General features: G+C 40.5%; 1 long non-coding RNA gene across 1 annotated transcript; it reads right to left on the bottom strand.

Moving 5' to 3' along the window:
- Positions 1-12,992: 12,992 nt before the first annotated feature.
- Positions 12,993-13,636, bottom strand: LOC310870059. The gene is made up of 3 exons (XR_014570204.1): positions 13,412-13,636; positions 13,124-13,296; positions 12,993-13,022 (listed from the first exon to the last, which is right to left on the bottom strand). It is a non-coding gene; the product is annotated as an uncharacterized lncRNA (long non-coding RNA).
- Positions 13,637-14,980: the final 1,344 nt, after the last annotated feature.

The following is a 14,980-nucleotide window of genomic DNA, read 5'->3' on the forward strand; positions in this document are numbered from 1 at the left end:
GTTACACATGTTTGATGATATGTTGGCGTGCTTTGTATAGTCACATTGTATAATATGACTGTAGGAAATTATGAAATACTGGAACTGCTATAAGATAATGTCATTTTAAAGGAGAATTCCATGCTAGAAGGCTTTCTTACCTTTATTTGTAGTTGTTACGTCCCCACCAAAGTGGTCCAGGTTTGTGCAAAAGCGCATTAATAAAAAAGAAAGCGCATTATTGCCAAATACCTTACCATAAGCCCTCAATGAATTGAATTGAATTGCATTGAATTTAATGGGGCATTGGGGTGCTGTGGTAATTTGCTTTTTTCCATCGCTCAATAATCTTTTTTTATATCCTCTCTTCATAATGTAAATAGTATCCCAAGTGGCACACTTTACTACTTATTTTGATGAAATAAGTGAATTAGCACAAAAAAACAACCCCCATTGAGGCCTTATATTAGGAGAAATAGCCAATAATGCACTTTTGCACAAAATAACACCTGGTCCTCTTTGGTGGGGACGTAACAACTACAAATAAAGGTAAGAAAGCCTTCTAGCATGGAATTATCCTTTAAATTCCACATTAATACGATGAATGAATGACAACTATTAACGATGAAAACGTTAAGTTGTATTGCTTTTTATCAAAACAAGGAGCTGTGTGTCTCAGTAGCGTTTTTAAAGACTATTGTCTGCATGGGGAAGGAAGCTCTGCTTCAAATGACTGCAGGACTTAGAGGTTGTGGTTGTGTGACGTCTCTGAGAGATTGATGCCATGTCAGAGTTGTGTCTGTCACTGTAGTGTACAGTATTGTACTTTTCAGGCCACAAACCCCAAAATAAACTTAATTTGTTCTGCAGACCCCGTACCCTGACAAGCACTTGATTTTGTTGATACATAATTGTGAAAATAGCAGATCTACAAGCTCACTAAGCATTGCAACATGACATAGGCATATTTTTACAATGCATGCCTGTTTTTGAGTGGTGCAGAGTTATGTGTGTGGGTGCAGGCTGGCTGGGTGGGTGCCTGCCTGGGTGGGTGCCTGCCTGGCTGGGCACGAAAACAGCATGGTTGTTTTTCACCACCTGTGCACCACTTAACACACTGCACACAAACACACACGCACATATTAACTGTATATATGATGATTTCGGGTGTGCCAGTGTAACATGGTTAATAGTGCTTCCACTTGCCCAGGCATTATATTGTATTGTGATCCAGTGTTCTGTGACTTTAAGAGTTCAGGCGGTTGCCTTTAAGGAAATTACGTAACCTACCGCACTTCCTATTTCTTTGAAATCGGTAGGTTGTGTTTATTTTGCTCTGCAGATTATTTTATTATTTTCAGTTACAATTGTGTAATATATTGATACATATATGTACCCAAAGTTGTTAAGACACATGGTACTGCATCTGCTTTATTTCCAGCAAATGTATTGTGGAAAACAGTCTTTTGTACATGTACATATTGTATTTATTGTCGTCATCTTGCTATTTCATATTGGCTTTGAAATCACCAATGTATTGTGGAAAACATACGAGTCAGAGCAGAGCAGAGATTGCCTCATTGTCTCACTGCTGAGATCCTGATCTATGGTACTTCATAACACAACGCAAGATCACGTCTGTTACACTGGTATGGAATGGTTCTGTAAAACAGGGATGTTTGGTGACACGTAATTGCAAGGCTTTGCACACCTCAAATGGTATTTTGTTTGATTGTAAGGGCAAGTGGAATTCATTGGGGGAGAGTGTAACATGGTTAATAGTGCTTCCACTTGCCCAGGCATTATATTGTATTGTGATCCAGTGTTCTGTGACTTTAAGAGTTCAGGCGGTTTCCTTTAAGGAAATGACGTAACCTACCGCACTTCCTATTTCTTTTAAATCGGTAGGTTGTGTTTATTTTGCTCTGAAGATTAGCAGCCAGCTGGCTCTATTAGCTCAATGGTAAAAATGTCAACACTTGCTCTGTGGGGGTAGAAAAGGAAAGTTAACCATTCTATAGTGGCCATATGGAGGCCATTCTATAGTGTGTATACTGCCGTATTGTTCATACTGAGGATGTTTTTTGTGTGTGATGTTATGCGACAGTATATATTATAAATTATAAAGCTAGCATAAAAACACAGCACCTGTCTAGATACCTTATTTGTAAAGTTATACGCAGTATTGGTATCTCTTACTTGGTATAAATGTGAGTTTATTGTAATGGCAGCACTGATTTTTACACCAGCATGCAGAGGTGGGACAAAGTCCCTATGTTGCAAGTCCAAGTCGAGTCTCAAGTCTTTGCTCTCAAGTCAAGTCAAGTCTCAAGTCTTTGGCATTCAAGTCCCAAGCAAGTCCAAGTCCTGAACTTTTTGTTTCGAGTCCCAACCAAGTCCTAAGCATTTTGTTTCAAGTCCCAACCAAGTCCTTACGTTTTGTTTCGAGTCCCAAACAAGTCCTAAGCATTTTGTTTCAAGTCCCAACCAAGTCCTTACCTTTTGTTTCGAGTCCCAAACAAGTCCCACCAAGATATAATACTAATTAATGATATGTAAAGATTTAAATAAATCATGAGCATTTTCCACAATTCCACAACGATACTCTGTACTTTTCAATTTCCTCCGTGAGGACAGGGTTTAAAGCACCACTCTGTACAATGGGGTGGTTGTAGTTTGTCTCTCTGCTCTTCTATTGAGCCATTTACTGTAGATCATGTCAAAGGTCATGTCTCACCGAGACACAGGATCTGACACAAATTCAATGTTTCCCCTGAGCAAGCAGGCTATTATTATTACAATGGTAAAATGTCATTACTTGCATTGAAACCGTGTTAAAATACAGGGTAGAAGAGGAATGTTACATAATGCCTCGATCCACTTTTTCCACTCCCGATCCGATACCGATCTAAAATCATCAAAACCGATCCGATATCGATCCGATCCAGCACATATTTAAGTCGCTCTATGCTTTCCCAAATCTGTCAGATAGCACACTTTTTTATCTTTACCTTTTATTACAGATTTTATAGTCTGGAATGTTGAATCAGGATTGATCAAGTGATAATATTATTACTCAAAACAGAGAACAACACCTCCCCAGAATAATAGTCAACAAACAATAATAGTCAACAAACAAGTTCCACATGAGTAGGTTGAGAATAACTGACCCATTTATTTTTACCAACTTGAGCCTATACTTCAAATGTGGAAGTGTTCTAGTGACACATTTATTTTATTGTATTCTATGCCTTTTTTATCCATACTATTTATTATTATTAATGCACATTGATCAGGTTTTTTTGTGTTAATACATTTATCAATAGTATAGGTAGGCTATACACATTAATTCTGAATATAAGTTTTTAAACTAATTTGCCCCAATACAGCAGCTGTGTTTTTATGGATCTATCAATGATCATCATTTAAATTTTAAGGACCCAGCAATTTGTATCTCTGGGACCCCAAATTATTTTTTTGTATTTGTTTATATTGTAAAATCAATGTCAATTTAGAGTGTACAAATGGAACCTATCATTTGGCTGGGAGTGGGGACCCGTCACCCCTGATCCCCAAACCGTGCACTGTCCTACAGCTACACAGCACACTGTCTGTCCGTGACAATGTAACTAGTGACGTCCGTTTATTTAAGCATTGGTTAGCACTTAAGCAGTTATTAGCGTCATAGCATGGTATGTCACATAAGTATTGACAAACAGCGGTCATATTTGTCAACCATATTTGTTGGGGACTGTGGGGAGATATCATTTTAAGAACATGAGCATGTCGTCATGCTCAGCTGTCAGCTTGTTGCCCTGTTCCGTCTCTCTCGTCTAAGATGTTGACGCTAATCAATGCTAAAGATTAGCTTGCATGGAGCTAAGGCTGAAACTTTGCTGCTGTAGTTGCCACGGTGGCGAATCCATTTTTGCACTCGGCTGTTGGGTCTTTTTTGTTTTGTAATATATAATACACTGTGCAGCTCTGTAGCTGGAGGAATAAAGTCCTTTAGTCCTGGAGTGGAGTACTGGAATGGACTGGAGTGGAGTGCTTGCAGTGCTTGGAATGGATCGGTCATTTTCGCTGTAGTCCGATCTGATCCAGATCACGTTTTTTGGCTGATATCGACCAGATATCCGATCCGCGGCATCCCTTTATATACCAATACCAAACCATTTTACATGTCATACAAAAGATAATCAGATGCTGTAAGGTATTAAGTGACTTGAAAATGTTCAAGTCAAGAGGGCTCAAGTCAAGTCAAGTCTCAAGTCCTTGGCGTTCAAGTCAAGTCAAGTCTCAAGTCTTTGGCATTCAAGTCCCAAGCAAGTCCAAGTCTATTTTTGATTTGATCAAGCAAGTCTAAAGTCATCAAAATCGGGACTCGAGTCCAAGTCGAGTCTCGAGTCTCGAGTCCAAGTCCCCACCTCTGCCAGCATGCCACGGGCACATGTGGTCACTTTAAGAATAGTTTCACTGAGGTCCTTGACCCTCAAAACATAGGTCTAACGTATTTGTTCATTTAAGTGCAATATTGGCTGAGATATAGTAAACATCGATTGTTTTGATAATGGTGACACTCATTTACATAAAAATGGTAGATTCAGTCAGTTCAAACTCAGTTATTAATTAATTCATTCCAAATGTATAGCTGATACTGACTGAATATACAATTTTCACCGATTTGAGGTATAGTTCATAGTTTTGGCTACAGAAAGAGTAATTTTCAAGATAGAAAGGTTATCTTGGGCTCAAAATGAAGCTTTGGGATATGGGAAGTTTTCTATATACAAGTGAGGCAGTGATTTTCACCATAATAACCATCTTTGTTGTTATTAGTCAAGCGGACAGCATCTTTTTTTGTTTTTCTGGGGATAATGTAGGTCATATTTAAAAATATAATGGTAGCAACCCCCCAAATCATATTATTCTACTTAGCCCTATGTGTCAGGATACTCCATGACACATTTCAGACTTCCATGTCTATTTATGTAATTTTAGTGAATTAATATTTTCCTTTACACAATTTCGCCAGAGCCACATACCAAAAAGGGGGTTTTGAGGTAGGTGGGACATTTTGACAACTTTTATCATAGCTCATCATTTTCAGCACATTTATTCCAATAAGAAAACACTGATTAGAAGTATATTTCAGGGGGGTGCATGATACCCCCGTCTTCCCACTAGACTACCATGCACCACACTACTCCAGTGGCTGATAACTACCGGTATAGAGGCAAATGGTGGGTAAAATATGTATTCATGGTTTTGTTGTAAACACAGAGCAACATTACATACTATGCATACTATACAAAAGCTCACAATGCGTCTCTTCGAGCCACGTTGTGAGCTTGTCAATCTGCTATTTTCACTAATTTATAAACGCTTTTTTTATTCATGGGAATTAGGTGATTATTTTAAAAATTTTGGAATTGTGTATTGAAAAGTTTTTTTTTTCTTCTTGTTTAAACTTTTGTTCTGTTTTGAATAAACAAAATATTACAATTAGTAGCCTACATTAAATGCATGCCTTATGTTCTCTCATATCTGTCTGTCATATGCATTGATGAATAGGTGACCACTGCTTCTATTTGTGGCTCCAAAGTTGAGCAAGTCCAGAGATGCAAGTTTAGGGTTTCCACCAAATCCTCCACCAACAGTCTGGTCTAGCAGTCATTTACAGTGAAGGCCTTGCATAACAAAAGTCTAAATTATGTTGTGTTCGTCTTAATAATAATATCCACATGAACTAGGGAACTTCACTGGTCTTATAGCACAGCTTTATTAGCCTCCGTCACATAATACAATAATAAAAATTGCAGATACTTCTTGGTTACGTCCTAATGAACTTTGAACCCTGTGACATCACTCAGATTAGATTACACCACAAATCAGACTTGCAAAAACAAAAGAAAACAACGCAAGGATTTAAGAAACCGTCAAACACAAGGGCCCTGGCAGCTCTCCCCTATGTGTTTACAGCTTGTTAGCTCCAAGTCCAATTGATTCCAGCTCCCTCTTATTGTTGGGTGGCAGCTGGGTTGTGTGTGTGCAGTGTGCGTGCAATGTCATTAGCACCATGCATGCATGCATACCAGAGTGGCAGCATTTCACACCAACTGAGAAGTTGGTGTCCCTGGGTCTGTCCCTGGGTCTGTCCCTGTGTCTGTCCCTGTGTCCCTGGGTCTGTCCCTGTGTCTGTCCCTGTGTCCCTGGGTCTGTCCCTGTGTTCCTGGGTCTGTGTCCCTGGGTCTGTCCCTGTGTCCCTGGGTCTGTCCCTGTGCCCCCATGGGTCTGTCCCTGTGCCCCCATGGGTCTGTCCCCGGATCTGTCCCTGTGTCCCTGTGTCTGTCCCTGTGTCCCTGGGTCTGTCCCTGGGTCTGTCTGTCCGAGCATGAAAATAGCGTTATAGTGTTTGGTCACCACCAAGTGTCACTGTTGCACAGCCTAACACAGACACACACAGGCCAGGGAGGAGGGCTTGTACAGTACAGTACAGTACAGTACAGTACAGTACAGTACAGTACAGTACAGTACAGTACAGTACAGTACAGTACAGCACCACTCACTTCAGACAGGTCTGACTTTTTTTCTTCTTGTCAATTCCAGACCAACCCAGCTGTCACATGTGTCACGTGTGCTTTCTTCTCATAAATCTGTCTGCAGGTATGTGATGTCTCACAGTCACACCTAGCTACGCTATGTTGCTGTCACGCTGGCTTTAAGAGTGTGCAATCTAGGCTACTGTAATAAAACATACACATCACACTTAACATAACCTACAGTATAACAATGATGATCACAATATGACATGTTATATACATTTGTATTCACAGAATAAATAATTTGAAACAGATATGAATACATATAATCTCTGTAGGCTACACTACATCCTCTGCAGATGAGGGTCACATTTTACTTAATCTGGATGTGAATTCACCAGGTAACGCTACTAAAAGGCAAACATACTATTGTTTTAATGAGTAGTTCATATGTGACATTATAATTGGGCTGGGACTTTAACTGATTTATTTTGATGAATGAATTTCAGAAAAATAATGTTTGAAAAATGTTTAATCAAGGCTTATTTTTGCACCACAGAATCTTTCTCACTGACTTCCAGGTGTACCGATCATAAAGGTGTGTGAATCTCTGAATATATATTCCTAAAATGACTGCTCTTTATGGTAAAACTTTGACTGATCTGTTTTTCATACAAAATTAACTATATTTTGTTGAAAACGTATGCATTCACTCATTGATTCACTCGTATAACAAGATTGTTTTTTATTGAAAACAAACAAACAAATGCCTCTCAGCCAGTCAAATATCTGCATAACAGATGTGATTAAACATGCGAGTAATCTTGATTAATTAATTACAAAGACTCTAATTGATTTGTTTTTTCTAATTATAATGTATAATATGACAAGATACAAATACAGATTATGAATGTTTGATGAACAGTATTGCTTTGCATAATACAACTCTGGAAGTGTAAAGTGCTACTATACATGATGATAGTGATGAAGCATTATACAATTGTGGAATATTTTCTACAATTGTACAGAAATGTGTTCCTTGACTTGTGGTCAAAATGTACTTTACGTAACATTGATCCATTGTTTTATTTCCAGTGTTGGAAGATAGAATCAACAGCAGGCAACAATAGACGGTGTCGGTTATACAAAACCTCATTCCATTGGTGAGTTGATTATACAAAACCTCATTCCATTGGTGAGTCATCATGCATGTGTCAGATCTCTGTCTGACAGCTTGAAGGAATTTAACGTTTCCTTATAACCCATTACGACCTGAGGCCCATTCTACAAAGCAGTAGTTCTCAAACTTGTTTGTGCCAAAGACGCCCGAATTGATATAAAATATATGACCAACCCCCCCCCCCCCCCCCACCAGAGTCCAGAGTGGATGCTGTTAATCCTGGAGTAACTGAAGGCTCCTCAGAGCAGGTGAACATATTCAACCTTCAACCTTACCAGTTAACTATTGATTGCATTGCAGTCAGTCAGTGTATCACTCAAAATCCCCATACGTGGGGAAAGCCCACCATATATGGTGCCCAGGTCTAGTGACATCACGTGACATCATCAGGGATGATCGTAAATCACGAAAATCAGGGATCGTATATAGTAAATGTGACCTGCTGTCGCAAGTAAGCCCATATATGGAGATCCCTGATGTCATCAATATTAGTATATGGAAATATGTCAGAACCTGTTCTGACATTCCATGTGTCGATCCTTCCCCATCCGCCCTTCCTCTTCGATGTCACCCTTTTGACTGATACCTGTCCATTTAAACTCTAGACGGGCCTGTCCCAAAGTTATTTGTGCAGCCGCGCCCGGCAGCCGGCGAAAACTAGAGTTCTCAACAGGCCCGGAAATGAAGGCACCCTACCTGGGCCCTCATCAAACCCTGTACACTCAAGACACTGCCCCTGCTGCCACCCTTAGATCTCCATATAGGGAGCTGACCTGTTCTGACATTCATATGTTGATCTGACCTCATCAAACCCTGTACACTCAAGACACGCTCCATATATGGCCAGTGCACACGACCTCGCCCTGTTTCCTGCCCTCAGGCGTCTTAGTATACTGTGGAGTTGTGTTTAACCTGGGCGGGAACCCCTTTTGGTGTTTTAAAGCATTATGTTATACTTTAGCTATTGAAAAATAGCAGACCTACAAGTTCATAGCACGGCACTCGGTGTGAAGCTATGAGCTTGTAGCTTGTATTTTTTTAAATCGTGAAAATGTGCCTCAAATCTTTTAACTCAAACATTTTAACTCAAATCTTTGCTTCTGGAAGGTCCCTGGAACAACATATTTTCAGATAGAGGTTGGCAGCCAATTAAATATGATATTGGGGGTCCTTGAAATGAAATAGTTTGAGCACCACTGACATAGAAACATAGGCCCTCATTTATCAAAGCGGCGTACGCCAAAATATGGGTGCACGCCGGAATTCCCGCAATTTCCGGCATTTACCATTTCCGTAAAACCTTGAACTTGAACGTGTGCCAGGACAAAAATCACGTCAGGTCGGGAGCTGTCGTAGGCTTTGTCCTCAGTTTTTCTGTCGTACACAAGCGGAGCAGCATTGTCTGAACTGCTGACAGGCTGTCAGAGGCATTCTATGTGTTTTCACTCCTATGTATAAAACTAATAGGCCTAATACATTTTGTAAATATATTTTATATATATTTTGTAAAGGCATGTCATATGAAATTTGTAGGATATTTCCAAGTGTGCAAGCAATTAAAATCGAGCAATTAAAAACAATGTTGCAAGTTAGATGCTTAAGCCATTTAAACAGTGTTTTGCATGAGCGCATGCCAGTGCCCCCCCCCCCCCCCCCCCCCCTTCCTGGAATAGTTAACTTCCATGACAGGTCTGCTATTTTTCAATAGCTAAAGTATAACATAATGCTTTAAAATACCAAAAGGGGTTCCCGCCCAGAATGGGTTAAACACAACTCCACAGTATACTAAGACGCCTGAGGGCGAGAAGCAGGGCGAGGTCGCGTGCACTGGCCATATATGGAGCGTGTCTTGAGTGTACAGGTTTTGATGAGGTCAGATCAACATATGGAATGTCAGAACAGGTCAGCTCCATATAAGGATCAAGTCTACCAACCAACGTGTAGGCTATAGTGCAATCTACAGCCATGTCTTTCTCGAGTTACATGTCGTCGTTTTAATGCCAAATGTGCCGTGCCGGCGTGCCATGGTTCACATGCAGGTTCAGGTTTTCGTTCACTAATATATTGTTGTAGGCTATATTAAATGAATAAATACTTTAATCATTTAATATAGGCTACAACTAACAACACACAGCAGGCGCGTAGCGTGGATCAAATGATAGCATGGAGGGGGTGGGTGGGGGGGGGGGGGTAGCGCATCCCCGGCCGATAGGTGTGAAGTGTGAACGGTTTGGGGGACCATTTAAAACAAAGGCGGCTTGCATGCTGTGGTTTAATAACCAGAAATGGATGCACAAGGCTCGAAGTTAAACTGGGCCAGCTCTAAATTGACTGGGCCCGTGGCCCAATGGACCCTACGCCGGTGACACACAGTGACAATTGCTTGCACTTAAGTTGCGATATGTGTGTGTGTGCGTGCGTCTGTGTGTATGAGAGAGGGGGGTGAGCACTGGGCGAAAAGAGCAAGAATCCCTAGAATCCGTTGCCCGAATATTACCAGATATGATTCAAATCTGGTGATATCCATATGGATACTCTCCGGATTCTTGACATAATAGATTTCATGTTCGGAGAATATTCAAACTCAGGATTGGGACCACTTTATTCTTGTAGAATTTGGAGTAAATTGGATCCAATATACATGTCATATGCAATGTCAAGATATGTCCACTATCCATATTTCAAGTCCTAACACCAGGTGCATTTTTGTCCGGATATGACCTGTAACCATGTCCCAAATCCAAACACTAGTTGTATCTTGTGTCAGAATATGATCTGAATATGACCTGTAACCATGTCCCAAGTCCAAACACTAGTTGTATCTTGTGTCAGAATATGATCTGAATATGACCTGTAACCATGTCCCAAGTCCAAACACTAGTTGTATCTTGTGTCAGAATATGATCTGAATATGACCTGTAAACATGTCCCAAGTCCAAACACTAGTTGTATCTCGTGTCAGAATATGATCTGAATATGACCTGTAACCATGTCCCAAGTCCAAACACTAATTGTATCCTGTCAGAATATGACCATATACCACACACAAATTGATCAGTGTACCCAAAACTTTATACTAGGCCCAGTAGGCCTACAGCTCCTTTTTCCTGTACACCAAATATCATCAAAAAAGGCTCACAACTAATTGGTCAGGTCAGGAGAAACATTTTTTTTTATTATTATTATTATCCAAAACACATGCACATATGACATGCTTAAACATGTAGCAGGTGCAATGTTAAGAGTCCACAGAACACATACATACGAAATAAATGCTTAAACATGTACAGCTAGGTGTAACGTTAGAATCCACAGAAGACATGTAAATATGAAATGCTTAAACATGTAGCTAGGTGTAATGTTAAGAGTCCACAGAAGACATGCAGAAATAAATGCTTAAACATGTAAATAGGTTCTAACATTAGTTAGAATCCACAGAAGTGAACCTTCCAAGCCTGTTTTCTCAACTCGCCGTTTCTCTGCAAGACATTACTCTATAAGCCATATATCTAAAACTGGTGGGTCAAACTGAACAACCTTTTTTCACATAAGAAATAAAATAAAACGACAGGATGGGTCCCTGAGTAGCTGAGAGGGTGAATAAAACAATAAAAACGACAGGGTGGGTCCTGAGAAGCTGATCGATACATACCACACTCTGGCGTGGTGGACATGTGCCCTCGCACAGAGGTTTTTGGTCCAAAGAAGTCTCTCCTGAACAAGGTCAACAGTCTCACACACAAGTCAGGGAGGGCATGGAGTGCAGGAGGGGAAACCTCACTCAGACTCTTTGGGCTCCATCTTGCGCCACCACCCCTTATCCCTAAACTTATTTGCCATTTTTTACTATTTTAAAACATTTAAAAATAGTTCAACTAGCTACATCTACATCGACACATTGTTAGCTTGTCAGTAGATGGGCTATTTGTACTATTTTAAAATAGTTAAAAATGGCAAATAAGTTTAGGGATAAGGGGTGGTGCAAGATATAGGGCTCACACACACACACACACACACACACACACTCTGTCACTCCCTCCTCCTACAGTCTCTTTCTCTTCACCCTCCTGCTGGGCTTCCTTTATGTAGAGCCGTAAGTTGGCGTCAGCTCCTTTTAGGTGGATCAGGTCCGCCACACTGAGGAACGTCTCTCCCACCTCTTTTCTCTTTTTGTAGAGCTGGGTAAACATAATGGGAAAGAGCAGGTTAGACTTTTAAAGCAATCAAAACAACAAAAACATGCTATGCTAGGGGTCATTTTAACATTTACTCAGGCATAAAATAGAAACCCAGACTTCTTGATTCAGCCATTTTCAAATTGAGACATTTAGGACACTTAATCCAGAGCAATTTACAGTAAACTAGATTACTAGAAACCTCATAAATACATATTTACTTTTGATCATCAATGACTATTTCTAAGAGCCAAGAGTATAATCTGTACAGTGATACTATAAGTAAACTAACTGCTGTCTACATAATGTGATAGGTAAATTACACATTTTAGCCTATATTACTGTTATCAGACACTTATCAGTAATTTATCCACTACCAATTACTCTATTTTAACCATGTTAGATTAATAATTGACAACATCCGTTTTTTGGGGGAAATCAAATCAAATCAATGAACAGAAATTGGAGAAAAAAAACACAGCTCCATACGTATTAGGATAATATCAGTCACCAGAACCAAGGACGGTGTTTTCAATTAATCCAACATGGTTAAAGGACCACTTCACAACCTATCTTGATATAATAGGCAATAGAATCTGGTGACTTACAAGGGATTGCGTGTTTGTCAATCACAACGAAGTATTTGTGTATCGCACTCTTCTGGGTCCCCACAGCAAGTAGATAGGGTTGAAGGCTCTCTGTGATGCTGTCCAGATGCCCCTCGACACTGATCCCAGTCTGTGACGACAAGAGAAATTAATTAGTCTCGCTATTAATATTAGTCACGGTTTGCAAACAGTTTAGAGCCCAACTGTTATGGGATATCCACCAGAATCACTTATTGGCACAAAATGCAAGATGCTCAGCGATTTACAATAAGCAAGGTAATACATTGATAGAACTAGTAATGTAAGAAAAACATGGGTAGAAGACCAAGCAACTATTCAGTTAAAATATATATTTTTTTATATGCAAGTGCTACGTTAAATGCTATGGGCTGGAGTCTGAAGCTTACCTTGATGAACTTCACCAGGTGGTCAATGGCCTGTCTGGCCGATAGCTTTCCGGGTCTCTTGTTTTTGCCTTGTGGTGAAGGTGGCATGAGGTGGATCATAAGCAAGATGGACGACATCTCACTGTCCCATCCTGAAAATACAAGAAAATTCACAAATACAATTTTTATTAAAATCGGTTTACACTTTGGTTTCAAAACCGAACTCTTCCATATTCCTTTAATTCCAGCGTACCATTTTCCAGTTGTTCCATTGTGGATTCAGCGTTATGAAGCAGATCTTGAAGGTCGGATGTCTGGGTGAGCCCACGGCTTTCTTTCAGGACTTTCTGCATGTAGAAAGTGGGCCACCTCCAAGAACTTTGCAGAGATGTCATCACCAAACATCAGCCTGAAATACTGCTCTATCTGCAGATGGAATTCAGACGACAACATGGTTGAAAAAAACACCAGGGATGTGATCTGTTTAGTTATTTTTCATTTCAGTTTTACTTTAAGGCAAGTCAGTTAAAGAGCCACATACCATTCCTGCGATGTCAAGAAATCTTGGAAAGGTGGTGAATATTTCAGAGGACTTCACTGGACCATGAACCATTGCTTGGCGATGGGTGAATGTCTGTTTCATCTTCTCCTTGATGATTGCTTCATCAGTTGTATGCTTCATCAGTGCGATGGCCTCACGACACTGGGTTTCTGTGGTTAGCTGGTTTTCCTCACTGAAGGGGGATCTGTCGCCAGCATCTGGTCCACCTGTAACAGTGTTGAAACCACTCATACTACTGCAATACTTTCCAGTGATATTTACTATAAGGATGCATCTAGATGTTTGCCCAGGAACCAAACTAGTGAAAACAAAACATCTTCAAGCTCACCGCATGTCATGCCGCGTTGTGAGCTTGTAGATCGGCTACTTTCACTACTTTATAAACACTTATCTCCTAATTTATGGAATTACTCAGGTTTCTTTTGTTTATAAATGAAATTACTAAAATAACACCAGAGGGCCACTCTTGTTTATTTGCCACCACTGTAGCAAAAATGCATTGCACACATTAAAAATGAATTTAACATGCCCTTCATGGAGACTTGCTAAAATCAAGGTCAAAAGGTCTGACATCTGCAGTGCTGAACTAGGAGAAAGCTCAGCATACAGAAATGTTAAATAATATTTAGTTGAAAACAGTCCTATTTTGAGCAACCAGAAGTGAGGAGTAAAGAGTTTGGACTTGTTTTATCTACTTACATAGCTCAAATTGCCCTGGGGGTCTGCCAGATAAGGGGACAATGCAGTGATATCTTTGCATAATGCATATTCCTCTTTGTTACGCCTTGAAGGACTCGTCCTATAGTGCATGGACACACACACAAACGAGATCCAAACAAAAGTATATTTGTGCCGATGCCTTCTGCAAAAGGAAGGCTCTTGGTCTGCAACAAGTAAAACAAAAAAAGTATATTGGGTGCTTATGTTTATATGCAGTGAACATACCCATGTTCACTCGCCATGTGTGCCACAAGTATCTTCACCAGGTCACGTCTCCTAACATCTGTAATGCTTTTGGTCCGAGCATACTCGTTCATGATCCTCTCCCCTCCCGGTTTGTCCTTCAGAATCCTTTCAATCATCTAAGTGGGAGGAGACAAACAGGGGGGGGGGGGGCACAGTGATAGACAGTAATATTTTTAAGCACTGGCGCAACAGGCCCTACATTTGGTGGCAAAGTATAGTTACAGTGACAAAAATGTAAACCATGCTCCCATCCCGCGACTCAGTTGCTCAGCTGAGAGACAATATTTCCTCGCTCAGGTGGGTGCGGAGGCTAGAGAAACGGGCAACTGGCATGAGAGTGGCCACCATCCCCCCTTTTCTCCGCAATTGTACTTGGCTATTTGATTATCAGAATCATCATCTTCAATTCAATCATCACCAATTTCAAACAGTCATCTGCAAAGCTTACCTGAGCGAGACGAGTCTGGTCAGCTCTGTTGCTTTGCGCAGGACTCGGCTGCAAAATGATGGTGTCATCAGAGTCTCCATTTTCTGCACTGGAGCTGCTGCAGCTGGCAATAGAGAAGCTTGGAGTGGGGCTCA

Source organism: Protomyctophum parallelum, assembly GCF_964188405.1.
Source record: "Protomyctophum parallelum genome assembly, chromosome: 14".
NCBI classification, from domain to species: Eukaryota; Metazoa; Chordata; class Actinopteri; order Myctophiformes; family Myctophidae; genus Protomyctophum; species Protomyctophum parallelum.